General features: G+C 44.1%; 1 long non-coding RNA gene across 1 annotated transcript; it reads left to right on the forward strand.

Annotated features, from left to right (window-relative positions):
- The first annotated feature begins 13,114 nt into the window (after nt 1-13,114).
- On the forward strand, nt 13,115-22,778 carry LOC124042793. Its single transcript, XR_006840201.1, has 2 exons — nt 13,115-13,233; nt 22,078-22,778. It is a non-coding gene; the product is annotated as an uncharacterized LOC124042793 (long non-coding RNA).
- The last annotated feature ends 315 nt before the right edge of the window (nt 22,779-23,093 follow it).

The raw sequence follows: 23,093 nt of genomic DNA on the forward strand, positions 1-23,093 counted from the left end.
TAGTATGTCATAATCCTTCTATTAATTGGTCTAGTAATTCTATCCTATCCTGGAACGTTTCTTGTCATGTGAAGTGTTTAATGTCTGCCATCCCTCCCGTTTCTTCTCTCCCTACTTCTCAGGAGAGAACCTGGCGATTTGACAGGAGTGCCGGAGGAATATCATGATCTGCGCACGGTCTTCAGTCGGTCCCGAGCCAACTCCCTTCCTCCTCACCGGTCGTATGATTGTAGTATTGATCTCCTTCCAGGGACCACGCCTCCTCGAGGTAGACTATACTCACTGTCGGCTCCCGAACGTAAGGCTCTCGAGGATTATTTGTCTGTGTCTCTTGACGCCGGTACCATAGTGCCTTCTTCTTCTCCGGCCGGGGCGGGGTTCTTTTTGTTAAGAAGAAGGACGGTACTCTGCGCCCCTGCGTGGATTATCGAGGGCTGAATGACATAACGGTTAAGAATCGTTATCCGCTTCCCCTTATGTCATCAGCCTTCGAGATTCTGCAGGGAGCCAGGTGCTTTACTAAGTTGGACCTTCGTAACGCTTACCATCTCGTGCGCATCAGAGAGGGGGACGAGTAGAAAACGGCGTTTAACACTCCGTTAGGGCATTTTGAGTACCGGGTTCTGCCGTTCGGTCTCGCCAATGCGCCAGCTGTTTTTCAGGCATTAGTTAATGATGTTCTGAGAGACATGCTGAACATTTTTGTTTTTGTCTATCTTGACGATATCCTGATTTTTTCTCCGTCACTCGAGATTCATGTTCAGCACGTGGGGGACGTGTTCTACAGCGCCTTTTAGAGAATTGTCTCTACGTAAAGGCTGAGAAGTGCTCTTTTCATGTCTCCTCCGTTACTTTTCTCGGTTCCGTTATTTCCGCTGAAGGCATTCAGATGGATTCCGCTAAGGTCCAAGCTGTCAGTGATTGGCCCGTTCCAAGGTCACGTGTCGAGTTGCAGCGCTTTTTAGGTTTCGCTAATTTCTATCGGCGTTTCATTCGTAATTTCGGTCAAGTTGCTGCCCCTCTCACAGCTCTTACTTCTGTCAAGACGTGTTTTAAGTGGTCCGGTTCCGCCCAGGGAGCTTTTGATCTTCTAAAAGAACGTTTTACGTCCGCTCCTATCCTCGTTACTCCTGACGTCACTAGACAATTCATTGTCGAGGTTGACGCTTCAGAGGTAGGCGTGGGAGCCATTCTATCCCAGCGCTTCCAGTCTGACGATAAGGTTCATCCGTGCGCTTATTTTTCTCATCGCCTGTCGCCATCTGAGCGCAACTATGATGTGGGTAACCGTGAACTGCTCGCCATCCGCTTAGCCCTAGGCGAATGGCGACAGTGGTTGGAGGGGGCGACCGTTCTTTTGTCGTTTGGACAGACCATAAGAACTTGAGTACATCCGTTCTGCCAAACGACTTTCAAGCTCGTTGGGCGTTGTTTGACAGTTTGTGATTTCTTACCGTCCGGGTAGCAAGAACACCAAGCCTGATGCCTTATCCCGTCTGTTTAGTTCTTCTGTGGCTTCTACTGATCCCGAGGGGATTCTTCCTTATGGGCGTGTTGTCGGGTTGACAGTCTGGGGAATTGAAAGACAGGTTAAGCAAGCACTCACGCCACTGCGTCGCCGCGCGCTTGTCCTAGTAACCTCCTTTTCGTTCCTGTTTCCACTCGTCTGGCTGTTCTTCAGTGGGCTCACTCTGCCAAGTTAGCTGGTCATCCCGGTGTTCGAGGCACTCTTGCGTCTATTCGCCAGCGCTTTTGGTGGCCGACTCAGGAGCGTGACACGCGCCGTTTGTGGCTGCGTGTTCAGACTGCGCGCAGAAGAAGTCTGGTAATTTTTTTTTTCTGCTTCTGCTCCTGGTCTTGCTGGGTCTCAGTCTGTTCCCTGCCATCGCATCTCTCCTGTTCTTGTCCCTGCCCTTGCTGTGTCTCAGTCTGTCCCTAGTTCTCATTTTTTTTTTTTTAGAGTAGTACCCTAGTTTCCCTTTTTATCGTTTTTCGTTACGGTCCTGAGGAGAGGAGTTGGGTTCTTTCTCGGGACGTGCTGGACCGTTTGATCTATGATTTCCTCCGTTGCCGCCAGGATTCCTCCTCGAGTGCGCCAGGAGGCGCTCGGTGAGTGGGGGGGTACTGTCATGTTTGTCATTTATTGTCATGTCTTGTCCCTGTGCTCCCCATGCTATTCGTTTCCCTCTGCTGGTCTTGTTTGGTTCTATCCTTCTCTCTCCCCCTCCCTCTCTCACTCTCTCGCTCTCTCTTCTCTCTGTCGTTCCGTTCCTGCTCCCAGCTGTTCCTATTCCCCTAATCATCATTTAGTCTTCCCACACCTGTTCCCGATCCTTTCCCCTGATTAGATTCCCTATTTATTCCTTTGTAATCCGTTCCTGTTCCGTCGGTTCCTTGTTTTGTATTCCATGCTGTAATTGCGTTTCGCCCTGTCCTGTCGTGTTTTTTGCCGTGATTGTGTATCACCCTGTCCTGTCGTGTTTTGTGCCTTCTTCAGACGCTGCGTGTGAGCAGGTGTCTCAGTTGACTACGGCCTGCGCCTACCCGAAGCGACCTGCAGTCTGTGGCCGCTCTCCAGTTGTTTTCCCCTCCTACTATCTAGAGGATTTCAGTTATTCGGATTTGAGCATTAATAAACTCTGTTTCTGTTAAGTCGCGTTTGGGTCCTCCTTCACCTGCATAACAGACATAGTCAATACAGCTATTTGTTCAGCTCTTTTGAAATTCACAGCAACAGAATTCAGAACATGGGCCATTCTTACAGTGTTCTCCCTGTACACTAAGTCAGAACCATAGAATAAATGAAGAGGGCATATAAGCAGACAATGAAAGCTCTTACAATATTCTATGATTACATTTCTCTAAAACAGGTTATAGGCTACATGTGCACCACCAAAGCAGAACTGTAGACAACATTTAAAAGGGAAAGACCCTAAGAATTTGGTGTATGAGGCACATGGGCAACTAACAGCTTACTACACAACATACAATCATTATTACTTTCTTACCTACAGTATACATATCTCCCTGGCATATTGCATCATTTATGCAGCAGCATACAAGACATTTTTGAACTCACCTTGTTGTGCTGTGCTCACTTGAACAGGAAGGTGGCGCGGTGGTCTTTCATGGGCAAATTTTGTCATCAAACTTTGTCATCAAAGTCTGCCATTCTCTGGATGTATGGCGCTTTCAAGACAACTGGTAATGCTGACAAAAACAAGGTTGAATCATGATGACGTCAGGGATTTTCAGGTCGTAGCTCTAGAAAGAGGCCGAGATCCCGACTTACAATTCCGAGTTGGATGACCGTTCAACAAAACGTATTTTTCCTGTCGGAGATCTTTTTCCCAGTGTTACCAGTTGTCTTGAACTCACTGAAGTACGATTTCCCAGTTCCAAGTTAACCGTTGTTTTGAGAGTGGCAGAAATCCTGTTGGATTGACAGCGTGGCCAATGTTGAATGTTTATCATTTTTAAACTTGGAAAAGAGACCCCTAAACCCAGACTTGGACCACACATCCACTCCACTGAATAGCAGGCTAGTGATTTATTTGCCATGCTTGCAGTTAGCCACTGATTCCTTATAAACAACTCATTGTTGAATTTGTGATTTCCAACTTATTATGTAATGTTTATGTCCAATGGCCGATTAGCACAGATAAATATTAGATAAAAATGTATCTTCACTATTTCTCTTCATATGAGGATTAAAAATAATTTGCCAGTAGATTGTTGACTTGATTCATGATGATGACTCCTAGCTAAGATCAGTCCAATCAAAGCTACTGTTGATATAATGTGATTTGATGTCATTTCATCTATGGCCAATGACCTTGAGCCTTCTTGGATGGGCACTTCTAATGTAACTCTATGGCAGCACCCAAGGGGCTTGAATTTTCGAGCTCTATCCTTAGATTTGGTGGTGACATAGTGTCCCCATGAGTGACAGAACAATGAGCCGATCACTGCGCAACTAGAGAACATTACCAACCCCTACACTCCATATTTTCCACTGGCTGCCCCACCACCACAGAAAGCACTGAGCTAGGCTGAAACACCTGCATTTTGGAGGCGCCTTACTCAAGAAAGCAAAAAAGAGTCCATGTTTGTATGCGGCTTTATTAATGCACTTTTTTTTTTTTACTAATAATTTACATTGTTTGTAAACTGATATGTGACACATATTAATGGCAAAATATCATGCAAAACAGGCAAACATTTCTGGCTCAAAACAGGTGGGGCTCGGCCCTGAATGACGGGTGGCCACTGCATTACTGGCTTTAAAGGTTTTGAAAATCCATCTTAGAAATTGAATAAAATCTTGTGGGAAATATTTAAAATCACTATATACGCCGAAAATATTATTGAAGATGCACAAATTAAACATCCAAACGCAACATGAGCGGTCTACACTCGCCCTCTGCTTCAAAATAATTAATGTCGCTCCTGCTTCTTATGATTCTATCCACGTTAGTTTTCTCAGTCGACTTTGTTTAAATTATTCTCTATTTCATAGCACATGCGTAGGAGTCTTTTGTTGTATACTTTCGCATGTATTTCTCACAGTGTACCGCTAAACGTACTGGTGTAGTCTGGTAGCGCGGATGATAAAAGAATAGTGTGACATTGCATGTGGTTTGCTGCTGTCTGCAAGGCTCTGAGATTGTGACATACGACCTGCCAAGTGTCTGCTTCTCACGCCGGTATCTTGGCAACGTGTGTCGCGCGCCTGCGTTTGTATGTGTATGTGTGTGTGTGTGTGTGTGTGTGCGTGCGTGCGTGCGTGCGTGCGTGTGTGTGTGTGTGTGTGTGTGTGTGTGTGTGTGTGTGTGTGTGTGTGTGTGTGTGTGTGTGTGTGTGTGTGTGTGTGTGTGTGTGACTGGAGGTTGGGGAGGAGGGAGGGGGGCGGGTCGGTTTGATAATGAACTTGAGTCATCTCATCACGATTCTGAAAGTCTCTTGTCAACTGCGATGGATCCGGGTTCCCATGCATTGCTGGGAGAAAAACGGGGCCATTGTGTATTATCCATAGCCCATTACCCGAACTTTTAAAAGGAGCCCCGTGGCCGAGAGCGGTTTAGGCAAAACATGAAACAGTGGCTGTATTTATAAGGTGGTTTCCAGGAAAACATCCCAAAATTGAGAAGACAAGGACATCTTTTTTTTCTTCATTTATTCAAATCAACAATAAGGGGTGAGCCAGTAGCTACAATGACTGTTTGGTGGATTCGCCCCTTATTGAACAAATAGGCTATTCAAAGGGGTTTCTTAGCCCCAACCCCATGTGTGATTATCATGATAATCATGCAGGCAGCCCAGACTGCCTCCCACAAACTCGCATTCTTGGAAGTCTGAACTTGGCTGACAGTTTAAACGCACTGTCCAACCCCTATGACCTAACGGTTTGCTATGCGTGAATGGTTTCTGGTGGAGCATTATGCAATATATTAATTCATACATAAAAATATATTTCCCTTTGTTATTCTCCATCAATAGTTGTATTTATTTATCTAAGCCTATATCTTAGTTATAATTTGTAAGTCGCTCTGGATAAGAGCGTCTGCTAAATGACTTAAATGTAATGTAAATGTAAATAATTCACATCGTTCACATGAATATACCCCAGTTGAATGTAGTTCTAAGCTATTTTGGTCACTTTTGGTCCAATATAGACCTCAGTATGTAGTCCTATAGGCTATTACACGTTTGTTGGTTTGTGATGATTGATATGTATAGGCCAGGGACAAACGTGTGTGTGTGTGTGTGTGTGTGTGTGTGTGTGTGTGTGTGTGTGTGTGTGTGTGTGTGTGTGTGTGTGTGTGTGTGTGTGTGTGTGTGTGTGTGTGTGTGTGTGTGTGTGTGTGTGTGTGTGTGTGTGTGTGTGTGTGTGTGTGTGTGTGTGTGTGTGTGTGTGTGTGTGTGTGTGAGAGAGAGGGAGAGAAAATGTGTGCGTGCGTGTGTATATATGCGATGCGGGAGTGGGGAGGGGGTTGGAATGTTGCGACAGGTCCACATTGTCACTCCACGGATTTGTCTGGTTAATATCAGAGGGTGGGGACAACGATGTTACCGCATTGAGTCACAAAGGGGTGGGCCTTGGCAATGGTATATGATTTCTGACATGCGAGATCCAGACCATAACCAGTTTGGAAACGGTCGTATTGTCAGGTTGGAAGGCTAGGAAAACGGACAGCCCCAACTCTGCCTTTTTACAAGGGGGAGGACAGGGCTGTCTGTGTGGGAAATATTGCTACTACGATAGCTGTGAAGAAACAGTGGGACCCGGTTGATTTAAAACCAATGGATGGTCCCAGGCGACGTCACCATCAACCGTCGCCACGAAGCTCGAGAATCTGCTGATATTATTCTGTAGGTGCTCATTTCGTTTACATCGTTCTGCTCATGCAGACAAGTCGGCAATTGTGAGAGGTGCGTGACAACCCCACTAGATCCACCCTTTTCTTCTGAGGGTAAGAGTCGAACGTTATGGAATGAAATAACAACATACAGGCCTATTTGTGACCGATGTTGCCAGCGCAATGGCTTTATGCATATGGTAACTGTTTGTTCTTCATTCTGTGTATGAGTAATGCATTATAGGTTCGGTGCCTGGCAAGAGGGATAGTCGCAGTCAATAGGGAACTATGTCATTGAAAGGGACACAACGATTTGTGGATTAAATCGATAGTTAAATAACACTTGTACATTTCTAATATTCACAAAACAGATTGTCTCTTCTCTCATGGGAAGGTAGAATGTGACCAACACAAGAAGTATCCCAACACTTGTAGGCCTTTTGTAGCCTATTGTTATCATGGAGATGCAGAGAGTAGCCTATCTGAGCGAGTGCGCATGATTCATTAGGCTATGTTGAACGATGCTATTCAGGGTAAGTTTGCCTTGGGTACGGAGTTGGAAGGTCACGCTGGCTTTCCACTTGGACGTTTTGCTGGTGTGGTCTGTGAATGTATGGCTGGTATAGCCTACACTTCATTTTGGGAGATGATGAGAAGTACTTATTTATACTCGCATGCTTTTCGTGTCTGATTTTTGCAGACTTATTTGAGGCTTTGTGGGAAAATCTATAAACGACCATTGCAGAACTCACAAAATACAGTGATACCACGAGTTCCTCTCACCAATGCCTTCTTATTGTGTGGTCTATGCAGTGTTTGCGCCATATGGTGATCTAATGGCAAAACGAAAACAGATATTATAGGCCTTCGGCTATACCATGATTACACATTCCATATGACTCCCCCATATGGCGGAATAAGCTATCACTATATAGGCCTGGACTACCAGATATAGGCCTACATTCAAACTTGCCTTGTCTGCCTAGGTATCAATTAAATCTAAGCCAACTTCTTCAACACACTATAGGCTATAATGTAACTATTTTTCTGAATTCTTGTTTAATGTATAGGCCTATGTCTTCGCGTGTGGGTATGGAGAATTGAGCAAGGCTACCCAGACAATCCAAAAATAATATTTGTATATGTTTGCTATGGACTTGTAACAGGTTAGTAAATAAAATGGTCAAGAGTAAAAAGCATGTAAAAAGCAAAGATGATTACATGAAACCAGCTGGGCACCGACACAACACATTGGCTCGAGCAGCATGAGGATTATAGAGCAAAGCCCTTATGGGGCCTGTTACGTAAATCGTGTTTAACCTTTTTTGGGACGAAAAAGGGTGATTTCAAACATCTAATGTGCACTTTCTGTTTTCTGAAACAGACGACCTTGTTATGTGAATGGTTTACTTCCCAAACAGAACGTCAGCATTTTCTCATGGCTATTAGTCCAATATTTGCTTCGCTTTCACAACCGGCATGTAATTGGAAATAAATTGCGCATTTGTCAATTGAAATGTCTGCTTGTGAGCTGTGAAGTGGTGCTCGGGCGATTATTTTCTCGTGTCACCCCCCCCACTTCCTTGTGAAATGTATGATTACTAGGATTGTGGTATTTTGGGACTAACTCCCTTAAATCTGATTTTGAAAGAGGTTGATTCAAAACCTTTGGGATTGTGTATTGGGAGTAGGCCTAGTATTTTAACGTGACGTAGTTTTATGGCCTGAGCAAGACATAGGCCTATATAGTTTTTAAAAAATGTCCTATGATGTCTTATGTTTTTGTGTTATTGTATTGCGCTCTGAAATGTAATAAAATAAAACATGTAAATACAATTTAAAAGTCTATATAGTTTTGTCCTATATTGAAAGATGAAATGCATAACTGTTAATAATATTACCATCAACTATTATATGTCCATTATTATTATTCGTTATTCGTTACCAGTTATTAGTTATTCTTACTATTAGGCTTGTTGTTGTTATTATTACTGTGTTATTCCGTTCTGCATAACGTTGTTTATGCTAAGCTGAAGATGATTTGATGTTGCCAATTGACATGTTGCTAACTAACATGGTAGCATTGTCGCCATGCCCTGTATTATGCCGTTACAATCAAGATATAAGGGTAGTTGGTTATTGATGAGGTTACACAACTCATGGACGACAGAGTCATGACTGCTGCTATTGTTTTATAGTGGACTATTATGGTCACCAATGGGGGTGGGATAAGAAAAGTGTATTCGTGATTAGAAGCACTTGCCTGCAGGCTGCTTTAGGTGTAAAAGTAGTTGTTTTGTTTTGGTTATTTGCGGGATTGTCATTGACCATGCTTTAGACTGTTTGAATTGAACCCGACACGTGAGTCAGGTATTTTCACACACACACGCATCCGCACACACACGAACACACAGACTTGGCTCACGCAGAAGCATGTGCGTCTTACTGCAGTTGTGTTTATTCCGATGCCTTTCCGTTTCCAACGGACAGCGATAGTTATCAGCAGTCCTATAAAACATATATTTTATGGCGTTATTTTATCGCTGCGTCTGAATTATGAGCTCGCTTATTGTTATGCTCCGTTTTCGCCAACTAACGTCTTATTCCTTCAATTTCAGCACTTCGTCCCACGATATATGAGGGAGTACCATGTTGCACAGGTAAACATATTTTAAGGACCGTTGATATAGGGTAGGCCTAGACCATCATGCCATAAAAAGCCATTTGAACAACCAGTCAATTTGTCCCATGCTAGCCTAAAATTAATTTGAATGAATCCTTCAATTGTACACCTTGGCCTCTTAAAATCACTGGAATAAGCTATAAAGACAGAGGATATAACAAATGCACCTCGGAGAATGTATAATTCGTTTGATTGGCCTACCTGTGTAGCAGCCATCACATGACTCATGGGCAATAGGGTGTGTAACTAGCGAAATCACAACTGTTTCTCTTTGGGGACACTTCAAATGGGGCTGTGCGCATCATTAGAAATCTACTTGTGACCATAGAACTGCATGCAACGTGTTCAGTGTGTGCTCTTCAGATACATATTCATAGTGCAAACTGAGACAGGATTTGTATGTCTCTATCCTTGCCTTTCTTTCTCTCTCTTCCTCTCTCACAACACACACACACACACACACACACACACACACACACACACACACACACACACACACACACACACACACACACACACACACACACACACACACACACACACACACACACACACACACACACACACACACACACACACACACACACACACACACACACACACACACATATATATATATATATAATATGTGTGTGTGGGTGTGTATGTTTCACTCAACTTGTATATCAAGGTATCACCATAATAAAAACCTTTTAAAAGTGTATTATTATAGGCCTATACGTTTAATACGTAGACCTACGAATACCATAATTCAAACGGGAAAATAATTTAAAGTAAGATGGCAAGGGGGTTTTGGCTTCCACGTTGATATTTGTTCTCATAGTCGATCACACAAAATAAAGAAAACCATCCTCTTGAGCAGCAACACCAATCCACCCTTTCAATTGTATGGATCACAGTCGAAAAACTTTCTTGACATCTTGACCGATATTCAAATGGGTAAACTTTCAAAATGCTCTTGTATTTCTAAAACCGAAGGTGCTCTGACATTTAAAAAAATAGGTTGAGTAATAGGCCTAAATACTATTTCAAGAATCGCAGATGTTTGTATTGTTTAAATTGTCATAGGTTACAGAATTCGGTCGAAATAGTCAGCCTTCAATTAAATAATATTTGTTTTGACTAAGGTGTGTGTTTAGAGTATAATAATCATCTATCAGATATGTTATGCAATCCCATACTAATTTGACCCGATTAACACGAATACTCCAGAATATGGACGAAATATTCATTGCGTTATTACAGAAAATACCCCTATAAACCTATACCCCTATAAACCTATACTCCTATAAACCTATACCCCTATAAACCTATACCCCTATAAACCTATACCCCTATAAAAGTGCGTTTTTGTTGTGCGTCCTCCCTGTGAAATATGCCACTTCACCTGTTCTGCCAATGATGGTGCAGTGTTCATTTCTGTAAAGAAAATCCATTATATACAACCAATTTTAATATCGTAACAACAGGCTTCGAAATTAAGCTTTTCCGCAATCAATTTAATAGTGTAGGCATATGCAACATAAATACCTTATTTGATTTGAAATTCATTTCTCAGGATTTCGTTTAATATTAACGTTTGAATTCATTCCCCAATTCCTCTTCATATTGGAATGATGTAACTAGATAGGGTCAAATATTCGATTGGATATTAATATAGATACACATATGAAAGCGTATGTCATTTAAATTCGGCACCGTTGCGGCCAATACACCGATTTTGCGTTACACATTCCAATGGAAAAACGTTCGTAACATCGTTCAATTGAATAAAGTTTGTATTGAATCCAACAGTGATACATTTTCAGACCGAAATCCCTGCGTCTCAGATGCATTATAATACAACGAAACAAAAATGATGTAATTATTCAACGCTTATTATTATGTAATTAAATAAATATACTCATATAAATATGTGCAATTATGATCATTGAATTGGCTATAATATGCTAAATAATCATTATAACACATTTCTTTCTATAAGGACCTTCACTTTGCCTAAATTATTGTGAAGAAAATATGTTTCTAGGTTTATGGTGTCAAAATGCCTGTCTCAACATCCCTATTTATCTGAATAGTGCTTCCAATAACCCTCTACATTAAGGAATAATCTAAAGGTTATCTATGAAATGCATTTCCGTCAATGTATTCTTAGCTTTTAGGTAGACTTTGTTTTACCAACCTCAGAATATATCATTAATCCTAAAGATTCAGATCAGGTAAGTGTGCTTAACAAATTATATTAGGCCTACAAGACACCATGCCCCCCAAAAACAATGACATCAGAAACCCTGCAACAACCAGGAAATGATGCAAAGTCGGGTGGAATGATATTGAAACCAATTCCAGACATGAAACAGAGAAGAGATGTTCAAAATGTAAAAGTGACTAACATGAACACAGCATGTGACAACCCTAAGATATGTCATTATGTTAACAGACATAGTTATATAGATACCATATTCATCAAGAGCTTTTTCTATTTGTTTATTGTTTGGGGTAAATGTCTTCTGAGAATACAGTGGAAATGAATCCCTAATCAATACATCATTACGCGAAAGGCTTCAAATTGCCGAGTGCGCGCGTGTGTGTGTGTGTGTGTGTGTGTGTGTGTGTGTGTGTGTGTGTGTGTGTGTGTGTGTGTGTGTGTGTGTGTGTGTGTGTGTGTGTGTGTGTGTGTGTGTGTGTGTGTGTGTGTGTGTGTGTGTGTGTGTGTGTGTGTGTGTGTGTGTGTGTGTGTGTGTGTGTGTTATACTGTGTGCTCCTCTGTTGGCTGCTGTCATCTTGATGAGATGTCCCACCTTGCTGCAGACACACTGATGGAACGGCAACGAGTTCTCTCTGGCTTCCTCCCTCTCTCTGGCTTCCTCCCTCTCTCTGGCTTCCTCCCTCTCTCTGGCTTCCTCCCTCTCTCTGGCTTCCTCCCTCTCTCTGGCTTCCTCCCTCTCTCTGGCTTCCTCCCTCTCTCTGGCTTCCTCCCTCTCTCTGGAGCCATCCCTCTCTCTCTCACACACACGTTCTCTCACTCTTATGCTCATGAAGCACTCACCATTTCTTTGGCTGAAGAAGAACATGAAGCAACAGCGATGTTCCTTGTTGAATCTGACGATGGTCGAAGAGAGGAGCTCTGTACAGGGGTGTGTTCTCTGTTGATCGCCATTGATTTGAACAACAAAGAGGCACAAGCAAAACCACACCGACGCCATACTGTCCCGGCAGTTGGGAATAACAGCCTCACAAAGTGGCTGTAGGTTTCCATTGTAGTGATTAACAACGGGCCGTACTGATAGGCCTATGCCAGTGCCATGATATTTACTAAGGATTTGCTATATGATATCGGGTTTGGATTTTCTAAGGGAGTCATTGAACAAGCACACCTCGCGTTCTGACAGCCGATTGGATGTCAGGTTGGACGTCAAGTGAAGTTGACTTAGGACCAGTAACTAGGAGTCGTATAATGTTCAATTGATCTCATCATTTCAAATGAGCTGTATTGATTTTGTTATAATACAGGCCTACTATAGGAGAGACTTCCAGGCCACATAACAAGAGTAAACTTGTTGTCCCCTTTGACAATAGTTGATTGAAATATAATTCCCACACTTGGTAACGTGATTAGTCTCACTATTAACAACACGATTGGTCAATTAATTCACAAGTTAATAGGAAGAAATGCCTGTCCTGCATATATTGAGGCAGACTGGTCATCTGTAGACTACTGATCGTAAAGGTTTTTAAGCACTGTATTTGCTAACATTGTTTAAGATGATAGAATTCTGTGATATTTGTTTTTTCTTTGCTATTGAAAGCTTTTCTCTTTCCGTTACAAAACCTACTGTGTGTTTGTCCACTCACTCTTCACATTCAATACTTTGCCATAATAAGAGTGCATCATTTGTTTGTACTTCGTCTACAGGTGTGTGTGTGTGTGTGTGTATCCCAGCCTAGCTGCCACTCCTCTTCCCTGAGTGGGTCCGGGATGGGCCTGAGGGGTTGGCTGTTATCTTTGGTTATCTAGCTGTATGAGTGGTGTACATTCTTCATAAAGCTAGATAACCGAAAGTAACAAGAATCCCATTACGCTCCCGCGAGGCCGGTCTCTTGCGCCAACCAAAAGAAACAAAATGGCCGACGGTCGCGAGGAAGTCATTCTGGCGTTTGTGCCCAGCCGACCAATCAGAAGCCTTACAGGTACAGTATAATGTCAGACTCAATTGTCACTAAGGTTTGCTCAGGTGAGCATGTTTAGTACGTTTTGTGGTTGTACGTGTATCAGAGTACCGTAAACTCACTCCACAGCAAGCTTGAAATGTTGCTGACGGAGCCACCCAAGAGGGATCTTTTGTACTGCTTAATTGGTTCGCATGTCGTCAAAGAGGGCGGTCGCGTGTGTTGCGAAGCAGAGAATCACTGGTTCAAGCCCAGTATGGGGCAGTCGGACAGTGGAGGAAGCTACTGTAAGCTGTTATAGCAACAGACTCACCCCCTTTAAAAAATTTCATATGGCCCAAATAAGGGGACTGTGCATAGGATACATGTTCTGTTTTCTACATGGTGTGTTTAGGTGGATAGCTTTCACAACTAGTTTTGGGGTGATTGTTTTAGGCTCATTGATATCCTTTGTTAGTGTGTATTCTTGTGGATTTAAGTTAATGATGCTTCGAATTGGCAGAAGAGGCAAGCCATTAGGGTTTGATATACAGCATGAAACATAGTTAAGCAGTTCATGGTGCAACTTCATGAAAGGTGTAGCTGTACGAGTAACGGTGATAATTCGATTAGCATCATTATTGTCAGCACTGACAAATAAAGCAAGGAGAGCGAGACGGAGAGAAAGCGTGCAAGATACCTAGCTGTTTCTCTACTGCGGTGATATCACTCCTGCACAAAGACCTCCCTCAGACTTTTCTCCTCCATCTACACGCAAAAGAGGGTCCAAATGTCTCACCATTCACTGGCCGAGCTAGCCAGGAAGCTAGCGATTCAAGTTTTTTTTAAATACAAGCATTTTTGCCATACACCAATGACTCCTCTCAACCATGCACAGTGCGCACACACACACACACACACACACACACACACACACACACACACACACACACACACACACACACACACACACACACACACACACACACACACACACACACACACACACACACACACACACACACACACACACACACACACACTCCTGCAGCACAATCATTTAGCCAGAGCTTGGCCTCCTGACAGACATTTCTTTCTTCTCTCTCTGATTCTAGCTCTCACTCTTTCTCCCTCGCTACTCTTTCTGCCTTCCCCTCTTTCTTTCTGCCTTCCCCTCTTTCTTTCTGCCTCCTCCTCTCTCTTTCTGCCTCCCCCTCTTTCTTTCTGCCTCTCTCTCTCTCTCTCTCTCTCTCTCTCTCTCTCTCTCTCTCTCTCTCTCTGTCTCTCCCTCTTTCTTTCTGCCTCCCCTCTTTCTTTCTGCCTCCTCTCTCCCTCTCTCTCTCTGTCTCCCCCTCTTTCTTTCTGTCTCCCCCTCTTTCTTTCTGCCTCCTCCTCTTTCTTTCTGCCTCCTCTCTCCCCCTCTCTCTCTGCCTCCCCCTCTTTCTTTCTGCCTCCTCTCTCTCTCTCTCTCTCTCTCTCTCTCTCTCTCTCTCTCTCTCCTCTCTTTCTCTGTCTCCCCCTCTCTTTCTTTCTGCCTCCCCTCTTTCTTTCTGCCTCCCCTCTTTCTTTCTGCCTCTCTTTCTCTCCCCCCCTTTCTCTCTCTGTCTGTCCCCCTCTTTCTTTCTGCCTCCTCCTCTTTCTTTCTGCCTCCTCCCCCTCTCTTTCTGCCTCCCCCTTTCTTTCTTTCTCCCCCTCTCTCTCTGTCTCCCCCCCCTCTTTCTTTCTTTCTCCTCCTCTTTCTTTCTGCCTCCCCCTCTTTCTTTCCCCCTCTCTCTCTGCCTCCCCCTCTTTCTTTCTGCCTCCTCCTCTCTCCCCCTCTCTCTCTGCCTCCCCCTCTTTCTTTCTGCCTCTCTCTCTCTCTCTCTCTCTCTCTCTCTCCCCCTCTTTCTTTCTGCCTCCTCCTCTTTCTTTCTGCCTCCTCCTCTCTCTTTCTGCCTCCTCCTCTTTCTTTCTGCCTCCTCCTCTCTCTCTCTCTGTCTCCCCCTCTTTCTTTCTGCCTCCCCCTCTTTCTTTCTGCCTCCTCCTCTTTCTTTCTGCCTCCTCCTCTCTCTCTCTCTGTCTCCCCCTCTTTCTTTCTGCCTCCCCCTCTTTCTTTCTGCCTCCTCTCTCTCTCTCTCTCTGTCTCCCCCTCTCTCTCTGTCTCCCCCTCTTTCTTTCTGCCTCCCCCTCTTTCTTTCTGCCTCCTCCTCTTTCTTTCTGCCTCCCCCTCTTTCTTTCTGCCTCCTCCTCTCTCTCTCTCTCTGTCTCCTCCTCTTTCTTTCTGCCTCTTCCTCTTTCTTTCTGCCTCCCCCTCTTTCTTTCTGCCTGCCTCCCCCTCTTTCTTTCTGCCTCCTCTCTCTGTCTGCCTCCCCTCTTTCTTTCTGCCTCCTGCCTCCTCCTCTCTCTCTCTCTCTGTCTCCCCCTCTCTCTCTGTCTCCCCCTCTCTCTCTGTCTCCCCTCTTTCTTTCTGCCTCCCCTCTTTCTTTCTGCCTCCCCTCTTTCTTTCTGCCTCCCCTCTTTCTTTCTGCCTCCCCCTCTTTCTTTCTGCCTCCTCCTCTTTCTTTCTGCCTCCTCCTCTCTCTCTCTCTGCCTCCCCCTCTTTCTTTCTGCCTCCTCCTCTCTCTCTCTCTCTGTCTCCCCCTCTCTCTCTGTCTCCCCTCTTTCTTTCTGCCTCCCCTCTTTCTTTCTGCCTCCCCTCTTTCTTTCTGCCTCCCCTCTTTCTTTCTGCCTCCCCCTCTTTCTTTCTGCCTCCTCCTCTTTCTTTCTGCCTCCTCCTCTCTCTCTCTCTGCCTCCCCCTCTTTCTTTCTGCCTCCTCCTCTCTCTCTCTCTCTGTCTCCCCCTCTCTCTCTGTCTCCCCTCTTTCTTTCTGCCTCCCCTCTTTCTTTCTGCCTCCCCTCTTTCTTTCTGCCTCCCCTCTTTCTTTCTGCCTCCTCCTCTTTCTTTCTGCCTCCTCCTCTCTCTCTCTCTCTGTCTCCCCCTCTCTCTCTGTCTCCCCTCTTTCTTTCTGCCTCCCCTCTTTCTTTCTGCCTCCCCTCTTTCTTTCTGCCTCCCCTCTTTCTTTCTGCCTCCCCTCTTTCTTTCTGCCTCCTCCTCCTCTCTCTCTCTCTCTGTCTCCCCTCTTTCTTTCTGCCTCCTCCTCTTTCTTTCTGCCTCCTCCTCTTTCTTTCTGCCTCCTCCTCTCTCTCTCTCTGTCTCTGTATGCCACCCTCACCGCTTAAAGAATTAGGAAGCAAGAAGTGGGTTCGATCCCCCGGGACCACCCATACGTAGAATGTATGCACACATGACTGTAAGTCGCTTTGGATAAAAGCGTCTGCTAAATGGCATATATTATTATTATTATTATTATATTATCAAGAAGTGGATCCAGTAGAACGGGTAGACATATACAGTACATGTATAGCTGGAGTTCTGCGAACATACGGACAAACTTCCATGCAAACACACACCCCAGTCTGTGGTATTCACACAGAAAGCATATAATCCACAGAAACACATATAATCCAAGCATCTTCGACCTGCGTCACTAATGTCAGAGTCTCCAGAACGGCTGCTTATTTTGCATACTGTACTTTTCAAGCTCGGGCCGAGGGCCCTTAGACGGCAGGTACCACCTCAAGTGGCAATTAGTGGCGCCATCCAGGTACCCATGCATCACCCCCCTCTCTAAAAACATTCTCTACCCTGCTCCTCTTTCCCCGTCTCTCCCCTACCACACTCTTGTTCACAAAGAGGCTTCCATCTTACATGCTTTGACTAAAAATCAAGAACTTATCTCACAGTTTTGCTCTAAGGAGAGGCAGTGTGGCAGCTTAACTGTTCTCCTCCAGCCCTGTGTGTTTTCCTCCTGTACAAAGTGTAGTGTTTGCTGATTTATTTGCCGTTCACTTGGGGGGGGGATGAGTCCGTCTATTTGTTCGGTGATTCTTTTGTTAGTTTTATTAGCTGATTAGTCGATTCAGGTTCATTCTATTTGACTGGTCTGATTACTTTGTGTGGTGAGGCTAGTTCCATCTAGTTGTTTCTCTGGTGTTTGAAAGTGTTAGAATATATCTTTTTAATTCTGGTCAAATCTGAGGATGATGTATTGTAAATGAGTCGTTTTGTTGACTTCAATGCCATGCATTATACGTGTGGCCAGCTTTAACGAAACTGAGGTGGCCCCAGCGAGTCAGAGGCCCCAAGCAAATGCGTATTGCTCAAGAGTCCAACCCACAACATCCCTCTGCTCTCCTTAGATAAACTGTATGCTGTGCTAATCAAGCTTCACAGTATTTGGTTTGCAGATAAAACTCAACTGATATGCAGTTGTTTGATTATTTCTAGTGCTAGCCGTAGCTGGACAGTGCTAAGTATTGTAGCATAAATTGTCCACATAGATGGGGGTATTGTGTAAATGATCTGTAGAAAAAGTGACTGTCACCTTGACCTGTTAGTACACTCAGTCTTTGCAATACTGGTAGCCGTCTCGCATCTCTGTTCCCTTTTTGTATACATTGGTGCCAATTGAGGATTGAATTTGTTAGCCGATTGAGTTTCCCTATTCGTTAGACTTGATGTTTGGTGAGCTTTTTGAAATACTTGCCACTGTTCTGTACTGTAATCCCAATTGAACAGCTGTTGGTTAAAGATGGAGATTCTAACAAGGAAATAGCAATCAGCCACAGCGATTGTTTGTTGATTCGACAAAAGATCTGCGCCAGTCTTTTTGCTCTAGTATGGGCCACCGTACTTTTTCCTTCCACACTGCCGCCTGCAGTGAAAGAGGATTTTTATCCCACGTTTCTCATTTCTTTCTCACTCTCTCTCTCTGTCATTCAATTCATTTTATTCTCCTCGTTTTTTCCCAGCCTGGATTCTCAGATGGTTGGTTCTGATTTGCATGTATTTGCATAATGAATGTAATTTGCATGCTCAGGGGCAGACCATAGCATGAGGACGTGTGTGTGTGTGTGTGTGTGTGTGTGTGTGTGTGTGTGTGTGTGTGTGTGTGTGTGTGTGTGTGTGTGTGTGTGTGTGTGTGTGTGTGTGTGTGTGTGTGTGTGTGTGTGTGTGTGTGTGTGTGTGTGTGTGTGTGTGTGTGTGTAGATATTGCGTGTGTGGCATATAGCAAAAATAGTCAGGTCATCTTGTTGTTCATCCATAGTGTGTATATCAAATGTTTACATAGTTTTTTGTGCACATTTTGACATTTACATCTCCTCCAAATATTAATAGTTTAGTAATTCTTTAAGCATGCGCAATATGTGTCAGTGTATGGATGTTTGTGGGTGTGAGTGCATGTGCGTGAACCTGAGCAAGACATGCAGGCATGTCCCACTCATTGGCCAGTAGACCTGACAATCATCTCCCTTCCTCTATCCCTCCCATCCCCCTATCTTCCTGTCCTGGTAACCATTCTGTAATGCACTGACTAAATGAAAGAGATTCACTTCTCAATCCCAGCATCCTTCACTCCCTCCCTCCTCTCCCTCCCTCCCTAGTTTGCCCCCCTTCTCCTGCACAACGAGTCACAGCCCTGCTGCCACCATCTTAGATTAGGACAAGGACTGGCACAAAATGGCAGTAAGTAAAAATAACATGGGTAGTGTTATTTTAGTGTCCTATTCCTAACCCTGAGCCTTCCACCCATCGCTCTTTGGACCCCCCCCCCCCCCTCGCCTTCCCGCACCATTGGCTGCCTCGAGACAGTGTTAATTACTGGCAGTGTGTTAATTGCATAGATCGCACCGAGGGACATGGGAGGAGGGGATGTGATCTGAGTTAATCACGAAGCCATTTGATTTTTTTTTTAAATGTCTTTTAAGCTGGCATTCTGAGGGGCAGCTGTGGTCTTCTTCATTCTCATGCAGTGATCGTTGTGCCCTTCTTTGCGATGAGGCTGCAAATGGCGTCGTTCAGCCATTTTGTGAATTCGAAACCGCTTGCGAAGAGGAATTTATTTTACCTTACTTATTTCGGTGACATTAATTCAATCAATTGAGGGTGTTTTAATTAGGAGTGCATATTAATGACTTAACACGGTGGGTCTATTTGCATATGGGGCATGCAAGCGTTCAATATTCATGGTGCATGTAGATGAGGATGGTTAAATCATGTGAAAGAAAACCAGCTACACACACCTATACACTTCATTTTATCAACACAAACCACAGTGTATACATGCATAGACACTAGAGACAAACACACACACAAATACACACACGGTCTACAATAGCCTCACACAGAATATTAACTCAAAAATCTTGAGCACATGCCTTAATACACTCACACAATTTCACAAATATACATAAAACTATATTTTGTACACAGAGTTATTGGACATTTGATTCACTGACAGTTGATGCAAGGACAGTTCTTATTTCAACTGAACTTCAATCAATGTGCTATGTGCTATTGACAAAAAATAGCTTTGGGGAAAAGCAGGGTCACACCCCTTTTACTAGCAAGTACTTCATGTTGTCAGGTGACAGAATTGGTTTAATCCCGAGAAAAACTACTATATGGGTTTAGAGGAAACCGGTCGAAGAGGGATGCACCAACGGACATAACAAGAATATGAAGTCACACACACTGACAAGATGTTCTCCAACGTCTGGTAAGACAATTAACACTTCTAGTAGTGTTGATCACTCTGTCTAAGTTCATGGAAACTCAAGGGGCCAACTTGGGAGGATAGAAGTGGAGCAGACAGAAAGAGAAGTGAGGAGGAGGGAGCTCGGTAAGAGAGCAGAGTGAATGAGAGATGGGAAAGAGTGAAGGAAAGAGGAAGGATGGGGAGACCGATGAGGAGAGACAGTGAAGTCTCAATAGCGAGTGGCTTTCTTTGTGTTTCCGTGTGAGGTTTATTTTGAGAGACGGGGGTGGGGCGGTTCAGCCTTGCTCAGCGCAGCCAACAAGCAGAGCATTGTCCTTCGTTGGTGCGGCGGCACTTGTGGCATAACGCCATTATTTAGGCCAGTGGAGGGATAGGGGTCTGAAGACCAGCTTAACCAAAACGCCAATTAGACCCGGCTCGCCCTGATTAATGGAAGGGGAGGATTGGCAAACAATGCCGCCCATTGTCATGGTAACCCCCCCCCTCCTCCGGACCCCCACCACCACCTTTGTTTGCCATATGAGTGCTTAGAAGCCTTAGATTAACATGGTGCTCTTGTGGAGCCAGTTCTTCACCCTCTCCTCGTCACATGAATCCATAGTTTAGGAACTGGAGTTGTAGAACTGAAGTTGAGGAACAGAGTTTTCCCTTGCTGTCAAGTTGGCTTTCAAGTAGACTACACACACACACACACACACACACACACACACACACACACACACACACACACACACACACACACACACACACACACACACACACACACACACACACACACACACACACACACACACACACACACACACACACACACGTCATATTATCCCTTCATAATGCAAAATATCAACATTCTGATTTGTTTGAAAGCAAACAAGATAGAATCAAAGAAATACAATTAAAGTTGGACTTGTAATAAGAATGATGTTTTTATTGTATTAATATGTTACAACATTAATGTTACATTATAAATCCTTTTTAAATATTTGGATGACGAAGTAAAGAGAATTAGGTCGTCCCCACTGAAACAGTATTCCCTCAAATGTTTTGTTGGCGTTTCAGCTTAGTGTTAATCACAGACGGTCTAATACTGGGGTCCACATTTCCATACGTCCTACTTTATTGTTTATTTAAAGTGTATGCACTGAATAATTAGCTCGCTTCGTACTCCAATCAGGGGCATGCAAATGTTGGTTGCCATGGCGACCTCATCAGGGCCCCCCACCAGCCGCAAACAGGACATAGACAAATAAAGCGTGGGAAAACACTAAGGGGCTTAGACAATGACAGTGGTGTGGCGATGGAGACTGAGACTGTGTTGGGAATGGATGAGGATGGGAGAGAGGTGGAGGGGGGAAGTAACTGGGTGTGTGTCTGTTGGGATGGGATGGGGTGGGGTGGGGTGGTGCAGCTTGTGTCTGGACTGTAGTTACTAGACATGTGTGCTTCAATGGGGGGGGGGGGGTAAAGGCATATTGCAGACCTGTCTAGCTAGGTCTGTGTGTGTGAGGATGGGTGTCCAGCTGAGGACAAGTGTATTAAGTCAAATATATCTCAACATAAATGGCAGCTGTACTATAAAGTATATGACATATTTAATGTTAGGACACATGCATAGAGATATATACCACTTCAGAAAATCCTATATGTAATAATACCATAGGGCTTCGGATGAGTAAGTAATGTATTTTAGTTTTTTTTGCTATCTCCAAATCCTCCTGGTGTTTGAGTCTCTTCACATGACCCACTTCTAAGGTTGGTAGAACTTTAGCCCTGCCCCCATTCCGATCCAATACCAATCCTCCCTTCTCTAGGCCCTTGACGAGTTGTCTTAGGAAACCTGAAAGGACTGGCTTCATGTAGGCCACGTAAGTGATGTAATATGGACAGATGCTCCACCTAAGCTAAGCTATACCAGATGGCTAGGTGGAGTTGGCACCATATTTGTTTTGATTAATTTCACCTTTATTTATGCAGGTAGGCTAGTTGAGAACAAGTTCTCATTTACAACTGCGACCTGGCCAAGATAAAGCAAAGCAGTGCGACACAGATATAGAGATACACATGGGATAAACAAACATACAGTCAATAACAACAATAAAACAAAGTCTATATACAATATGTGCAAATGAAGTAGAATACCTCAAAAGGCAATAAATAGGCCATGGTGGCGAAATAATTACAATATAGCAATTAAACACTGAAGTGATAGATGTGCAGAAGATGAGTGTGCAAGTATGCATTGCCTGTTAGACCCATGAAAATGAAAAGGAGCACTTTTTTAACCTCTGCCCTTCTTCAATCCCCCTAGGTGACCCATCACATTGAAGTTATGTCACAGCCAGTCCACCACCTTCCAACGGGCCACCCCACCTCACCAATGGTGATGTCCATTTCTGAACGTAGTGGTGCCCGCCTGACCTAAATGGAACCGGATTGGCTCCTCTTCCATTTTTTTCTGCCCCAATATTTAAACCTGAAGCACTTTGTGGGCGTTGAACGATCTCATTTTGGTTGGGGTGAACTTTAGGCACATGCCTGGACATGCCTGACCAACTGAACATGAGGTAATGTACTGTTGGGTCATGGATACGAGTGGACACTCAACCACAGCGGCCTCTGTGGGCCTAATCCCCAGACCGTCTTTGGATACACCAATCAGAGGAGAAGTTGAAATGGACTACTGTGCACTAGTGTGTCTCTATCCTCCTATAACTAACTGACTGGATACATGGACAGAAATGGAGGGTGTGAGATGTGTGTGTTCTGTGTTGTGATGGTACACTGTCTTCTCTGAGACGGCTCTACACACAGCTGTGTCTGTCACATCTGCAATACATTCGACACGGGTCGGCATGCTGATCTGTTCATGTGTGCTGGTTTGTCTAAGTACATACACCCTGAGTCACCCTCACTCACGCGCGCGCGCACACACACACACACACACACACACACACACACACACACACACACACACACACACACACACACACACACACACACACACACACACACACACACACACACACACACACACACACACACACACACACACACACACACACACACACACACACACACACACATCACAAATCATAGTAAATTTATTTGAACCTCCTTATGGTTAACGGACATAGGATTTATCATGTGCTTATGCTACCTGGCAAAAATAACATTTGACACTGGACGAGGTTGTATGGTTTAGTAGTAGAATCGCACTGCACCACTGATTTTATTATCAAGGGGAGGTTACAACTGGCAAATAAGTATTTTATTGGACAGCCCACATAGTATTCAGATGATGTATGTATAGATAGGACACATACA

Source organism: Oncorhynchus gorbuscha, linkage group LG09 (assembly GCF_021184085.1).
Source record: "Oncorhynchus gorbuscha isolate QuinsamMale2020 ecotype Even-year linkage group LG09, OgorEven_v1.0, whole genome shotgun sequence".
In the NCBI taxonomy this organism is placed as follows: domain Eukaryota; kingdom Metazoa; phylum Chordata; class Actinopteri; order Salmoniformes; family Salmonidae; genus Oncorhynchus; species Oncorhynchus gorbuscha.